At 41.2% G+C, this 15819-nt stretch overlaps 1 protein-coding gene across 15 annotated transcripts in view; it reads right to left on the bottom strand.

Moving 5' to 3' along the window:
- ANKS1B (ankyrin repeat and sterile alpha motif domain containing 1B) overlaps positions 1-15819 on the bottom strand; it is a 1085637-nt gene that overhangs the window by 144708 nt on the left and 925110 nt on the right. The window contains exon 1 of one of the 15 annotated variants that reach the window (XM_061125580.1): positions 10020-10197. The exons of the other annotated variants lie outside the window; for them this stretch is intronic. The gene's annotated coding sequence lies outside the window, so the exon portion shown is untranslated. Of the gene's footprint in view, positions 1-10019; positions 10198-15819 lie in introns of those variants that run through there. 15 annotated transcript variants of the gene reach the window in all.

The raw sequence follows: 15819 nt of genomic DNA, 5'->3' as shown, positions 1-15819 counted from the left end.
AATGTATTTATTTACTTATTGAGTCTCAGTTGTGCCACCCAGGGTCCCTGGTCGTCGCTGTGGCATGCAGGATCTCTGGCTATAGCACACAAACTCTCAGTTGTGGCATGTGGGATTTAGTCCCCTAACCAAGGATTGAACCCAGCCTCCCTGTGCTGGGAGCCCAGAGCCTTAGCTGCTGGGCCACCAGGGAAGTCTCTGTAGCAGAAGAAAACTGAGTCTTCAAAACTAATAATTCGTAGCTTTGCTTAAAATCAAATCTTTATCATCCTCAAATATAGATAATTGATGTAGAGCTAAAAACCATGTCTAAAGCATCTCTGAAAGGCAATATTTTGTTGTTGATCTAGAAGTATAAAATTTCCCATCTTTCAAAATGATCCTTGATCTACATTTCTCACTTTATACCAAACACTAACCTGATACATTTATACTGAAAGATTTCAAACATTCATTAGATTAAGAAGAGCTTACACTGAATCTGAAGAAGTCCACACACCCACACATCTTGATTAGTACACATTCCTTATACATCTCCTAATATTTATATTCTCTCTCCCTAGGCGATCTCATCCAGGCACATGCTTTTAGGTATCACACCTATATGATGAGCATCTTTCCCGAGTTTCAGGCTTGTAGATCCAACCATTTGCTTCATATTTCCACATGGATATCAAGTTTCTTTGATTTTTAAAAAGCTTAAAAGAACTTTTGATTCCTTCTCCCACCAGGGGCCCAGTCTGTTCATCACCCACCCAGTTGCTAAGAACAAAAATTTAGGCATCATCCATAACTCCTCCCGTCCCTTAATCTTTCAAATTAATTCATCGGCAAAACATCTAAATTCTGTTTCCAAAATAGACCCCAGAATCTGATTTAAGATGGTAAATTTAAACTTCCACACAGAAGTTCCCTTCCTAAATACCAAACAGAATGTGCAAAAAAAAAGTACATAGTAAGAAAAAAATACCAACAGTGACCAATCGAGGAAAGAGACATAAACAAATATAAATAAGCTTCAATACTGGCAGCCAAGGAAAGAAACAGAAGATTCTGGAGCAGGATAAAGAGGCACAGTGTTGCCTGATTTCCAGCCGTGTTCTCACTCCCCAGAGACGTGAGTCAACAAGACTCTGAGAATTCTCACTAAGAACTCTAAATGTAGAGAAAACACATACTCAGTGAATATCTGTGTCTGCTTCCTTTCTCTACTGAGGAGTAATGGAAACGTGAAACGAAGCAAAGGGCGGAAGGGGCTGACTCCGTGGAACGGAAGGCTCCAGGGTGCCCACTGAGACGAAGAATCCGGTGGTCTGACGCTACCTCCAGGGTAGATGCCGGCTCACACAGAACCCGTTAGTTAACTATACAAAGGCTGTCCTTGGGATCTCCCACCTATTCCCTCCCGGTTTGGTGACACGAACGCTGATAACAGGGACATTCAGCAAAACCTGAGAAGGCCAAGCCCCGGAAACCCAATCAAGGCTGCACAGGGTGTGAGTTACCTCTCTCTACAATTTCTGTCTCCTTGGCAACTTCTTCAGTCCAGTTCAGTTCAGTTGCTCAGTCGTGTCCCACTCTTTGCAAGTCTGCAGCATGCCAGGCCTCCCTGTCCATCACAACTTCCGGAGTTTACTCAAATTCATGTCCATTGAGCCAGTGGTGCCATCCAACCAACTCATCTTCCATCGTCTCCTCCTCTTCCCACCTTCAATCTTTCCCAGCATCAGGGTCTTTTCCAGTGAGTCAGTTCTTCGCATCAGGTGGCCAAAGGATTGGAGTTTCAGCTTCAGCATCAGTCATTCCAATGAATATTCAGGACTGATTTCCTTTAGGATGGACTGGTTGGATCTCCTTGCAGTCCAAGGGACTCTCAAGAGACTTCTCCAACACCACAGTTCAAAAGCATCAATTCTTCTGTGCTCAGCTTTCTTTATAGTCCAACTCTCACATCCATACATGACCACTGGAAAAACCATAGCTTTGACTAGACAGACCTTTGTCTGTTTACAAACGCAGCTTCTTCACACTTCAGAAGGTGGACAGGTCCAGGCCATCAACCATAGCTCAAGGGGAAAATCAAACCGGTCCCTCAGAAGGCGGGAAGTGATTTAGGAAGTTACTTACACTGTGTCTGGGCAAAGCTCCCCAAGCAATAGCAAGATGGAAAGAAAGAAAGAGAGAAAAAAAGCCAGCATGGCAGATATGCAAAGAAGGAGGGAAGAAGGAAAGGAGAGAAAAGGAGAGGAGAAAAGGAAGCAGGGAGATAGGAAGGATGGGAGGGGAGGAGGGAAGGGAAGAATACAGAACGCAGGGGTCAGAGCATAGGAAGTAAATCTAGCAGAAATTCACCCAAACAAAAAGAAGGACTTCCTCACACAAACTTCCTATTACAGAGGAACGATTTCAGCAAAGGCTGACGATAAAGAGAGAATAATGAAACAAATGAATGAGATGCAAAGAGAGACTGTGGACCTAACAAAACTATTCAAGTGCCAGAGAACATTATTTTAGAATCAATCAATAGATTATTAATAGAAATGTCAAGAAAACAGCAGACACTTATAAAAAAATTGAACTACTAACCCAGAGGAAAGGACTGAGGTAATTCACTGTGAATGCAGGTGAAAATGACAAAAGACTATATAAAAAAATTAATAGATGTGGAAGACAGACAAAGATGATCCAAAATAAGGATAACATAGAACATTCAACAAGACATAGCCTAGCTATGCTACTGAGCTCTGAGGACAAAGAAAGAATTCTTTGGGATTCAGGCAGGAAAAGCAAACACTTACAAAGGGTGGCTTCAGATTTCACAGTAGTAATGAATGCCACTCGACAATGGAGAAACAGTTGCAAAACTCTAAGGGAAAGAGAGCATAACACAAGGATATTATACTCAGCCTCAATGTTGCTCAGTTATAGAAGTAACAGAAAGACACCCTGAAATATCAGGAAAGAAACAACAAAAAACAAAACTCTCAGAAGTACAGTAGCTACAAGCCTTTTTTGAAATAAGTAAGAACAAAAAGCAATTGACAATGACATCTAGGCAGTTAAGAGATGACTCAAAGAACTCATTTAGAAATGGAGCAGCTATACTAAAGGACTGGGAAACATTGGGTCTATTTAACTAGAAAAATTCATATAAAATAAGCTTAGAAATTATGATTTTATGATTATAGAATAGCAAGTGTTATAACATGATCAATACAAATTAATTAAAATTATTAGCTGAGAGAAGAGATGGGCAATAATGTACTTAAAATTAGAATGTGTAGTTTAAAAAACACAATGCTTCCAGCCCTGAGGCAGATTTATTGTAAAGCTACTTAAGTTTCAAGACCCTTCACCTACATGGGTGATTTGTTTTTTCCCAGGCCTTGGGAAGGGTCACAGCAGAGCATTCACATGATCACGTGTCTGTGAAATATACTCTATTTTCTTAAAGAGGAATCCACTCCTGCTCAAACCTCTTAACATTTTTCATTTCTCTTAACCATGACAGGATTTAATAACCATTAATCATAAGCATTTCTCTTAACCATAATGGGAGATCGTTTAGGAAATAACTTGTGGTAAGGAGTTTAACTTGTGGTAATAACTTTGTTTGAAGTTCAACAATTATTTAGCTTTTCTTACTTCCATTTTTTTATGCTGTTAAGTATAAGAAAACAAACTTTAGTATTTTCTATTTAAAAATAGTGTTTCTGGTATGATCCCATTGTTGCCATTACTACAAAAGCATTTCTTTCTACTCATGCATCCATTTATCAATCCGTTTGTATGTATGCATAGAAAGATGCTTTAAATGATATTAGTCTAATGTTAAAGATGATTATTTCTGGGTGGTGGGGTTTAGAGTAATTTAAAAAATTTTAATATTTTTATTATGTGCATCACTTGAATTATGTCTTATAATCACATATCAAATATCAAAAATAATGTGGGATTATTTTTCTTTAAAAAATGCCAAGATATTACTTTGGATGGTGAGAACTACAGAGAGCTGTTCTTTTCTTCTTTGTATTTTCCTATATTTGTAGAACTTCAAAAAGCTTTTCACAATTTGATATTCTGAATCTTTCTACATCTCTTCTTTGCTTACTGTCACCCCCTACACCAAATCTCTATCAGTTCTTACCTGGGCTACTGTTAAATAACAGTCTTCTATGTGGTTCCTCTGTGTCCATTCCAGCCGTAGTTTTGTCCCGTCTTCACATGGCAGACTGTGTATTCAAAGATAAATACTGCCACACTTTGGTGTTAAATCCTCCATTTGCTTCATGGCATTTTTAGAATAAAACCCAAATCCTTTGCCATGACTAGCAAAGCTGACCTAAGTGGGCCAGGACCTAGCCACACTGGACTGCTCTCTGGTACCCAAACAGACTGCGCCTGCTCCCCAAGGGCGCATGTGCATGTGGGCCCCTTGGCCTCAATGCTCCTTCCCCAGGCTTCTCTGCATGGCTCCTGTCACCGTTCTATGTTGGAAGGACACCTTCTTAGGGAGACCTTCTCTGAAAAACTTTTTGAAAGTCACATCACTGTCCTCCAGAACATTCTCAAGCACTTCACCCTGTTATATGCCTTTCACTGCATTTACCACTGTCTGACATCTTCTCCATTTATTTACTTGTTTTGTATTAACCTTCCCTCACTAAATATCTGCTCTACAAAGCAGAAACCTTGTCCATTTTGTTCACCATTGTATCTCCTGCCCTAAGAACAGTGCCTCGAAGATAGTAGACAGTCCACAAAAATGTCTCACGTGAATGAATACACACATGTTGTTTCCAGCCTAAAAAGAAGGGTGGTGTTTGCAAATCTGCCTTTTAAGTCAGTTTTTTAGAACTCAAAATGTAAGTTCCTTCAACCAAGCCACCATATAAACAGTAATTAGATATTAAGGCTAGCCCATGAACATCCACTGGACCCATCATGGGCTAAAATTCTGTATATCTGCAACAAAAATGCTAAACAAAAACAAAAACAAAACCCACCATGATGAATTATCATTGGCATAATATACAATTAAAAAGAAATAAGTTATTTACTATGAACAAATTACAATTATTATTCATCTTTCATATTAGTGGAGACATTTATGGATATTGTGAAGGGGGCTTCAGATCATTTTTAAGGGCTGTAGGGTCTTCCAGTCCAGGGTTTTATCCATATAACCCACTTTAAAATGTACAGCACTCGGCTCCTTTCATAACAGATATCACACTATTCCCACTCTGAATACCTATCAGCCATGAGTTGGGCCACTGTTTGTATCAAAATGTAAAAGAGGAAATAGATTTTCTGGAGGTATTAGGAAAGAGAAACTAAGAAGAGGGATTAAAGAGGTTGTGTGATTTAAAAGATATCTGAGCCAAGAGCAGTGAATGAGAGGAGAGAAAAAGTCATTGAGGCGTGGTTAGGAGAATACGTGGAAAAAAAGAGTTTCTCCTGTTAGCTACTGGGCATTTTCATTTTCCAAGACAGCTTGGTTCCTGTCTGGAATAGTTCTGGGTAGGTAAAAGAAGGGACCGCCAGTATGTAAATGATGCTGAAAGTTGAGAGGGACTATTTATTTCTAATTTGAAACTTTGTACCAAATTTGGTTTGGCAAAAAGTTTGTAAGACTAATCTACCAGTAGGATGAAACAAACAGCATCGCCCACATCAGGAGGACTAACCACGCCTTGCCAGACCTTCCATTCCAGAGAGAAAGCTGTGTTAGTAGAAAACAATTTGAACCAATTATTTTTACCCTAAATTGACAGTTAAGATAGAAAAACAAAAAATGTATTAAGAGCCAAGAGGTCCTGCAAATGGTCTGCACGTCTTTTCTGAAAAAAATGAACCACGGAGGTAAAGAGAAGCAGCTTGTTTTTACAGTCACATTTTGTATTTCCAGAAAAATATCTACACAGTGGTCGTGATTTCTAAACATCAGGAAGCAAGTCTTCTGCAAACATCACACAACACAAAACATACCACCTGTTGCAATTACTACTACGTGCAAGTCACGTCCAAGTCTTAATTGAAACCAAAACAGACCATAAAACTTACGGTTACCGAAGAATCATTCCAACTGAAATGTGCTAAAATGACAGGATGCTCCAATAGTCTTAAAATACTATTATCTCTTGCCAAGAGTCTTAATTTTCACATGACAACAAAACCTCACCCTGACGAGTGTTGTAAGAGCTACACATGGCCAAGCAGTGCTGAGACTGCGCTGGGGTCACATACTAATTTCCGTGGCTTCAAATGTGTCTGTCCACAGTGACAGAGGGTTTGGGACATGGAACATGGGTATCTGGACAATCTCAATGCAGCCATTGATTTTTCCAGAGTATGTTCTTGTGGTTAATCCTACGAAGTTTGTAATTTCAGTTTAGTTACATGAATTCCAAACCCTGAAGAGACCTATCCATAAAAGCCATTTATAGAACAATCCTGTTTTCAGATTCACCTAAAAACACACTATGAAACATTTAGTAACAGAGGATATCACAACATGCATTTTTGCTTCTTCTAGTTCAAATATTGTATTGCTGCTCTTCTTTGCATGTCCTCCTATTCCCATATGAGAAAACTACCAGTAAGTCTTGGCTCTGTAAATACCAGAATCAAGAGGTACTGCTTAAACAAAAGTTTTAAGGGAATTAATATTGGATTTTCATCTAAAGATGTTATTCTCATAATTTTTTAAAGAAAAAAATGACTCAGCTTAATCATATTTTGACTTCTAAAAAAAAACATCTCATGATTTCATGAAGAGAAAGCAAAAATCAGATTAACAAGGATGGTTTTCATCTCACACTAGAATCATAAGAAAGGTTAATTTTTACATGAAAATTCCATCTACATAAAAATAGATTTCTGGAACAATGCATTATTGACAGATGTGTAGGAAGATAAATGCACTCATGTAAATGCTCTTTCTCAAGCAAATTATTAAATATATTGACAGTGCTGCACTTTGAAAACAATCATTTTAAAGAAATTAAATATTAATACAAGAGTAAAGACATCATGGCTAATGTAATCTCTCACTCAAAGAAATATACGTGCAACACTTTTTTCCAAGGCTTATTGATATTCACTGCTATTAAATTTCATGGCAAACATTTATGCTTTGTACTGGCTATTGTCTATGAAAGGAAAAAAATGGGTAACCAATTAATAAATTTGGATTCGGTTCACACTTCTGTTAATTATTGGTGGCTTAATGAGGACCTTGTACATTGATTTCTGGCAGTGGCACTTGTAAATACTAAATCTGAATTACTATTCTAAGTCCAAAATGTACAAAAATCAACATACCTATGGCAATACAAATGTTTTACTCATGACCATTAATGACTTTAATCAAGCAGATCTCCTAATTAATTTTTCTAATTGTTCATTCCTCCTGGGACATTAGCTGGCTTGATGGATATTAACGTGACATATGTTGACATTAGCATCTGGTCAGAAATAGGGACATCAGTAAACTCTACCTGGTGTTTCTACAGACTTTGCCAATGCTATAAATACTGACAATGCCAAAACATTTATTTCAGTATAATATTGAGAGAACATGTCTGCCTTCCATTTTTAGAGAAAGGATAAACCTGCTTCAAAACACAAGGTGGTCAAAAAGACTTATTCAGTAAATGATGCAATAAAAATGACTTAATGGTAAGTTGGTAAACATCTGCCAACATTTAGGAAGACAGTAACATCACAAATGATTATTTGCTTTTCCTGAACAATGCCTGCTAATTTACTCTAGTTAGAATATATATAGTAGCCTCAAACAAACGCTACTATTTTAAAGAAAATCATTCCTTACATTTCAGACCAATTGTACCACATGCAGTAAATTAAAAGATAAGAAATGTATCAGAATACAACACATGCATACAAACTTGGTTAAAACTGCCAACTTTTAAATTGATAATAACTGTCCAGTGATTATAATTTTAAAATGCAGACAAATAAATGCACCTACAAGGTTTTGTTAAAAACTACATATGCCCAGTATCTTACTAGATATTGTACCATGCTGGATCTATATTTCAAAACTATTTTAATGGAGCTTTGCTCTCCACGCAGAGGCAAGATATTTTACTCTCTTTCTCTGCCCTCCCTTAGGGGAACTGTAGCAATATAGGGTCTCTCAATCCTAATACACAGACATAATATCTCTCTATTGTTACTGGTTAAGAAAAAAAAAATATTACTTCACTAAAAGTGCCAAAGTACATCAAACAAAGTAACTCTAATGCAGTAAAATTAAGTTTCGGCAATTAGCAACTGCAGGAGAAAGTTTCTATCCTTGAACAAAGAGAGCTGACTCCTCACTGCTTTTATCCAACATCATATTCCGCCCCCCCACCCCCTGCATTCCGAAGTTAAAATGTCTTTGTAACAATGTTTTTCTAAATGACAAGTCGCAAAGTCTTCCTGGGTAGCAGGCATCTGTTTCAATTTCATTTGTACCAGTTACTCCTTTCTCCTCCATCTGAGTTCCCTGAGAATCACTGTATCATATCAAGCACTATTCAGGACTGACTGGGTGGAATGAGAGAAAGGAACCCTTCTGAAAAAAGCTTTACAATGGAACAACGGTCAACACCAGTCATTAGAGCCTATTTTGTCACAGAGCCATCAACACCATGGACTCAGATAACCCAGACACCGCCGGCATCTCCTGGCCCAAGCTCATCTGCTGACTACAAAGAACTTAGGTTTTGGAAGGAACGTTGGGAGGTTTTCTAATCTTCTTTTCTCTCTGCCTTCGGGTTCCAAACCAGCTCAGAACTGGCTCCAAACTTCGATGTGAATCTACCCTAATGTAAAGTCTGTAAGACTCCTTCGGTAACTTGTGTCAATGTTGAGAAAAGTCTTTAAGTTGTACCTAAATTCTTCATGTTGCCTTCCCAACACGCTTTCCTCTATTTCTGTTTTTCCAGATGCTAGAGTCCATATAGCAAATGTCCTGATCTAGAAAGTCCTTAAGAATCGCTAAGGACTCCGAAGTTCACATGCCTTCAATCTACCCATACAACATGCTGGGTGCCTCTCTGCAGCTGGGGTGCAGAATTTTTAGCCTCCTGAAACTAACATCGCAGTCGCTAAGGGAGGAGATGGTCGCCGCAGTGAGGACTAGCCTTCCTGGCCAATCTCTGGAAATGCAAAGCCTTCCTGAGCTGCCCATTTGTTAGAGGTGCTCATGTTTGTATACGGTTGGTTTTCTTGGAGGAGAAAAAACAAAAAAGAAAAAAACGCAGCGCTGGCAGCATCCTTATAAAAACACCACCTTGTTTGCCTTTGGCAAGTTTTCGCCTGGAGTAAAATTACATCCAAGTTACAACCATGCAAATCGGGATTTTAAAGGAAATGTTGATCCGACCTTCATGAAAGCTGCAAATTGCCGTCTGTGCTGCTCTAATACGGCTCTCCGAAGCGCAGCATTGGAAAGTGCAAACCCACTTTCCCCTCTGATTAACCAACGTATAAAAATATGAGAGCGGGCACGCTCCACACCAACCCTCCCGGCGTCTATTCTTCCTGCTACTGCTGAAAGGTGATTCAAAGCGCACCTGGAAATTACATGGCTTGGTGTGGCTTTTTGATACTGAAGACAAATGACCTTTGGAAAATATCTACTCTACTCGTGAAAGTCAAGTCATTTGGAAAGACATCCGGCAATTTACCATTTTCAAACTCCTCGCAACCGAGAATGTGAGGAAAGGAAAGGGAAAATGCGCTCAACCCGAGAGGGGGAAAGCAATAACCAAACCACGTTTTTTTTTTTTTTTTTAAAGCCCACAGTGGAGACAGCCAGCCTGACCGCAACAAATGCCCCGACAAATCCTCTTCGCAGCCTTTTTGGATTTTCCGACCCGGCTTCCCTTTTTCCTCCTGCCCCAGCCGCATCGCCACTTCTCGCCACCGCATCCTGGCGAGCGGGGGCCGCGGACCGCGGGGTAACCGTGCCCCGCGCCGCCGGCAGCCACGCCGCTACTCACCCGAGCCGCTCGGCACTAGCCGCGGGCTGGCAGCGAGCCGGGGTCTGCGAGGGCTGGCGGGCTCCGGCGCCCGAGGACGCGGACATGCGGGCTGGAACCTCCGCGCATCTAGCCGTTGCCTCTGAGCATCTTTCTGAGCTCCCCCGGCGAATGCGAGCTGCGCGGCGAGGGGAGCGCGCCGGGGACGGGAGGGAGAGGCGCCGAGCCGGCCGCGCCGTGCCGAGCGCCGGGCTCTCCCCGCGCGCGCCCCGGGCCCGCGCACGCGCCCCCCGCCGCGCGCCCTCGCACGCGCCCGGCCCCACGCGGCGCGCGCCAGCCCGGGCGGCGGCGGCGGCGGCGCGTCCTCCCCCGAGCGCGGTCTCCCGGGCGGCCGGCTGCGCTCTCTATTGTTCTGCGGTGGCTCACCCGGGGTGGGTGGCCGGGGCGGGTGGGAGGTGTCGGCTCAGTTCCCGGGAGGACTTACCGCTCAGGCGGACCGTAAGTGCGAGAGTGCCGCGGGCTCGGGCACGGCGCGCGGGGGCTGCGGGGTGCCTAGCTCCGCCGGCTGCCGGCGCGCGGGGGCTTCCTCCCACCGCACTCGCTCCCGCTCGGAGCCCGGCGCCTCCTGTGTTACTATGGATATCTCGCTCTTCGCCGCCCCCTCCTCGCACTCCCAGAGGCCGCGGCAGAGGCAGCCAGGCAGCTCCGCAGGCGCCCGGGTGACCAGCAGCCGCCACTGCCGCCGTCACCGCCGCCGGGGACAGGAGGAGGAGACGGGAGAAGGCAGGGCCGCGAGGCCACCTCGAGCTTCCTCCCACTCGCCAAGCTGGGTTCACGACGCAGGAGAAGCCGCAGCTGTCCTCAGCTGGTGTGGCTCTGGGGGTGCCACCACCCCGAGCGACCAGCGTCCCCACTCAGAGGGCAGGGGTCGGCCCCCAGTAGACTCAGAGGGGCACGGTTAAGACTCTGAGTAAGACTTTGACACCAAACACCCCTCACCCCCATCCCTAGTTGCCACGAAAGTTACCATTGTACTGCTACCAGCACTTGTGGAAACTTCCTTTGGCAAAGGTTTCCTTTCAAAATTATGCCAATTAAATGAATATATTAATGCCAACGGTGTTTCCCTGCCATAATAAATAAAAATAATATGTGGCTTACAGACTGCTTAATACTATAACATCTGAATGAACATATCTGGCAACCCACACTCTTCAGTTCCTTGTTGTTTCAACCCTTCTATCCAAAACCGTGATGCCGCTTAGTCTGGGATATGAACCACGGATTCACACAGAGGATAACTAATGTCTGATCACAGGGTAACAGCACCCAAACAGTCTATAGAAAATAGGTTGGAATGAAGAAACTTTAAGATAAAGTACTTAAGGAAATGTATGACATTATGATGAACTCCAAACAGTTCTCATGATCAGCCTGTTATTCAGGGCACATTTACTTTCCATACTTTTTGAGTATCCGTTTTTCATCTTAAAACCAGAGAACAACGATTTTTATCATTGCAAAACGTCACACTGAAACAGAAATGTTAATTTGTAGACGTTAATCAATTTTTAAGATAAGTAATGTTTGTGCACGCATGCTCAGTCGTGTCTGACTCTTTGCTATGAAGCACTTATTTGCTGGGTATCTGTGAGTTATCTCCTTGAATTCTCACAGCTCTGTGAGGTAAGTTTTATTATTATTCTTGCTTTACTGATGAAAAAGAAAGGCTTAGAGAGATCTGCAACTAGGAGGTATAGGACAACATCCACTTTCTTAAGAAACAGGAGATGTCCTCCGTTTTGTTTACTGTTATGTCATTTTGGGCTTCTCTCATAGCTCAGTTGGTAAATAATCTGCCTGCAATGCAGGAGACCCAGGTTCAATTCCTGGGGGCAGGAAGATTCCCTGGAGAAGGAAATGGCAGCCCACTCCAGTATTCTTGCTAGGAGAATCCCATGGACAGAAAAGCCTGGCAGGCTACAGTTCATGGGGTCGCAAGAGTCAGACATAACTTAGTGACTAAACCACCACATTTTCTGCCTTGGTGAAGTTCAGGCATAGTATTCTCTGAAGTCACCCCACTAGCAAAGGATGGGGTTAGGATAGAAATTCATGCCTGTCAGTATCCATAGTCATATGGAAACTATTTCTCATTTCCAAAAAGGGTTCATGAAGCTTTTTGATTGTAATGTCTCCTACCTATAGAAAGTGAAACAGGTTGAAAACAGCTGCCTTCCTGACTGGTATACTCTTTACTGAACCTGACCTGCCTTCTTGCCTGGGGCATCTTCAAATGTCTGTTTTCTGAGATCAGCAAACTTCTGATGGGTTTGGAAGTCAGGCCATTTAGTTCTGTTTCTCACTCTGCAATTGAAACACATGTGACTTGAGGTGGAGTAGGTGCTTTCTTGGTTTCCCAATCTTGCAAATAATCACAGAGTGACATTTCCCAGGGCATCATCCTCTTCTCAGTATCGTTCTCTGGTAACAGCATCGGGCTTGCTCAGAGATGTCATTTGTTAGCAGTGAACTGCAGGCTTTTTGGAAAGGAATTATGCTATCATTTTTGTATTGTGTCGAATCCTCTGTACTCTAGAATAATTTGGGGCTGTAGGCCATTTTGTGTCTGAAACACCTCTAGAGAATGATGGAAATCGAATTCTCTGTCAGCGTTTGTGCTTGACTAATGAAAAGTCTTCTTGAGGGGGCTGGGAGGGAAAGTTGCTGTCCAGAGTGGCTGTCGCTGATGCTCCATTCAGCATAATCATATCACATATTAAGTGCTATAGTCCTAGAAATTAACTTCAGCATGGCAGTAATGAAATTTGGCCATGACCTCCAGATATGGGTATTAAAACATAAAGGTCTTTTCAGTATAATCTCCTACGGGTTGGGGTAAAAACATTAAATAATTCACAGAAGAATGACTTTTTACTCTTTGGCACTAAATAGCCCCACTTACAGTTGAAATTTTAGACATTTTTATGTTCTAGACTAGCATAAAGGATGTAAAAGATCATCTTCTGAAACTCTCTCATATTGTAGAAAAGGAAATTGATACTTAGAATGTTTAATTCACTTGCCCAAGGATCTAATCTAATTAGAAGCAGAGCAAACCCATGAATTCTTGCCATTTGTTCAGACACTTACCATGATACTGTAGTGCCCCAGGATATTCAATGTCAGAATTATTTTTTCCTTCAGTTATTTTATTTTTTGCTAAAAGTCAGTCAAGTTCCAGTTTATGTTATTTAAAATCTGAATGATATATAATCTAGTGTTCTTTAACTTGGAGGGTATCTATATCTTCTTTTTAATAATCTGGTTATATTAAGTAATATATTGTTTCTTGACAAATGAGACAATTTAGGAAAAACTCTTATAGTACCAATTTCTAAACTCCCTGTATCCCCACTGGAATGTAAAGCATTCATTCCATTACAGGTCATCAGGAATGCAACCTTTCTGACATAAACTAATTATTTAAGAACATCTATTTTTTATTAGAAAGGACTAATATTTGAGATTCTCCAATTTGCATTAAAAAATTGTCCAGAAGACTGTGTTGACTATTTTAGTCTCAGAATGTCTAAAGATGGTGGTAACATTCAAATAGATATATAGAACACTGATTCAAGTCCTTTGTACAGATTTAGAGGAATAGAATTACAATGATTTGTTCACTGGTTTGGACATAGTACTATCCAATTATTTAAGTTTGCAATCTTGGAAACAGGCCTGTGGATTCGAATAATGGCTATTCCACTTGGTAGTTTTGTGATCTTGAGTAAGCTAATTAACTTTTTCCAGCTTCACTTTTCCACTCTGTAAAATGTATATGATAATAAAGGAAAAGACTTCACATGATTTGTTGTTAGGAGGAAATGAGATTACCCACATGGGGTGGTCGTTTTGATGTGTCCATTTGGCTTGGTTAGAGTCCCCAGTTACTTAATCAAACACTGATCTTGGTGAGACTGTGAAGGTATCCGGTAGATGTGAGTAAAGTCCATAATCAATTGTCTTTATCTAAGGGAGCTGATCCTAGGTAATCAGGTTCAATCAGTTGAAGGGCCTTAAGAGCAGAACTGAGGTTTTCTCAAAGGAAACTCCATCTGTGAACAGCAGTTTCAGCCCCAGCGAGTTTAAGCCTGCCTTTCTTGACAGCCTGCACTACAGATGTTAGACTTGCCTAGCCAGTCTTCACTATTACAGTAGTCAAGTCCTTGCAATTAATCTCTTAGTATATATCTCCTACAAGTTCTGCTTCTCTGATTGAATCCTAACTTACACATGTTGTAAAGAATAATCTATTTAAAAAAAAAAAAAAGAGAATGATCTATAGGGACATTCCTGGTGGTCCAGTGATTGGGAGTCTGCCTGCCAATGCAGGGGACATGCGTCTGATCCCTGCTGTGGGGATTCTGCATGCCTCAGGGCAACTAAGCCCATGTGCCACAATTACTGAAGGTCACACGCCCTGGAGCCCACGCTCTGCAACAAGAGTAGCCGCCACAGTGAGAAACCTTTGTACCACGAGGAAGAGTAGCCTCCGCTCATTGCCACTAGAGAAACCCTATGGGCAGTAATGAAGATCCCGCCCAGCCAAAGATAAATCAATCAATCAAACTTTTAGAAAGAACTAACTATAGTATCTGGCACATAAAAAGCACTCCGAAAATCTTAGCTAGAATTTTTTTTTTATAAAACCTTTATTCAGTACCTCTCACATTCAGGGTACTGGTGTATGCACTCTGATAGAATGTCTGAGTTCTGTGATAGAATAGGGGTGTGTGTGTATCGATACCTGTTACCTTCAATGTTATCAGTCCCAGCCAGGAAGGGATTTAATGTCTGAGTAAAATTTCCAGAAAACAAGGTTATGGTGCCAACACAGTTGATTATTCCTTCCGGAGCTATGTAGGGGGATCACGCAAATCTAGTATGAGGACGTTTCCTGGTTAGGAAAACAATGAACGAAACGTTAGGCACTCCATTTTCAATTAACCTATATAGATTTAGCACCTGAAACTAGAAAGAAAACTGATCTTCAATCATGAGATTCCATGATATCACCCAGATTCACCTCTGACTGTTGGTCTTAGGCCAACTAGAATTAGACATTTAACAGGACTGCTTTGAGACTCTTGGAGGAAGAAATATTCTTATATTTAAGAATATTAAAGCAAAGATATTTTTGTTTCAATGTTAGCTTATCTGTGTTATTTTATTTTACAGATTTTAGTTTGTGTTGAGCATTTTTCAATTTTATTTTTTATTGGAGTATAGTTGATGTATAATATTATATAAGTTACAGGTGTACAGTATAGTGATTCACAGTTTTTAAAGGTTATGGTCCATTTATAGCTATTATAAAATATTGGCTATATTCCCCATGATGTACAGTATATTGTTGTAGATTATTTTATAACTGATAGTTTGTACCTCTTAATTCCCTACCCTTATATTGTTTTATGTTGCCAATAAAGGTCTGTCTAGTCAAGGCTATGGTTTTTCCAGTAGTTACGTATAGATGTGAGAGTTGGACTATAAAGAAAGCTGAGCACTGAAGAATTGATGCTTTTGCACTGTGGTGTTGGAGAAGACTCTTTAGAGTCCCTTGGACTGCAAGGAGATCCAACCAGTCCATCCAAAAGGAGATCAGTCCTGAATATTCATTGGAAGGACTGATGCTGAAGCTGAAGCTCCAGTACTTTGGCCACTTGATGTGAAGAGCCGAGTCATCGAAAAAGACCCTGATGCTGGGAAAGACTGAAGGCAGGAGGAGAAGGGGACAACAGAGGGTGAGATGGCTGGA

This window comes from Dama dama, chromosome 22 (genome assembly GCF_033118175.1).
Source record: "Dama dama isolate Ldn47 chromosome 22, ASM3311817v1, whole genome shotgun sequence".
Classification (NCBI taxonomy): Eukaryota; Metazoa; Chordata; class Mammalia; order Artiodactyla; family Cervidae; genus Dama; species Dama dama.
Note: the sequence above shows the minus strand (reverse complement) of the source record. Positions and strands in the feature narration are given on the sequence as shown.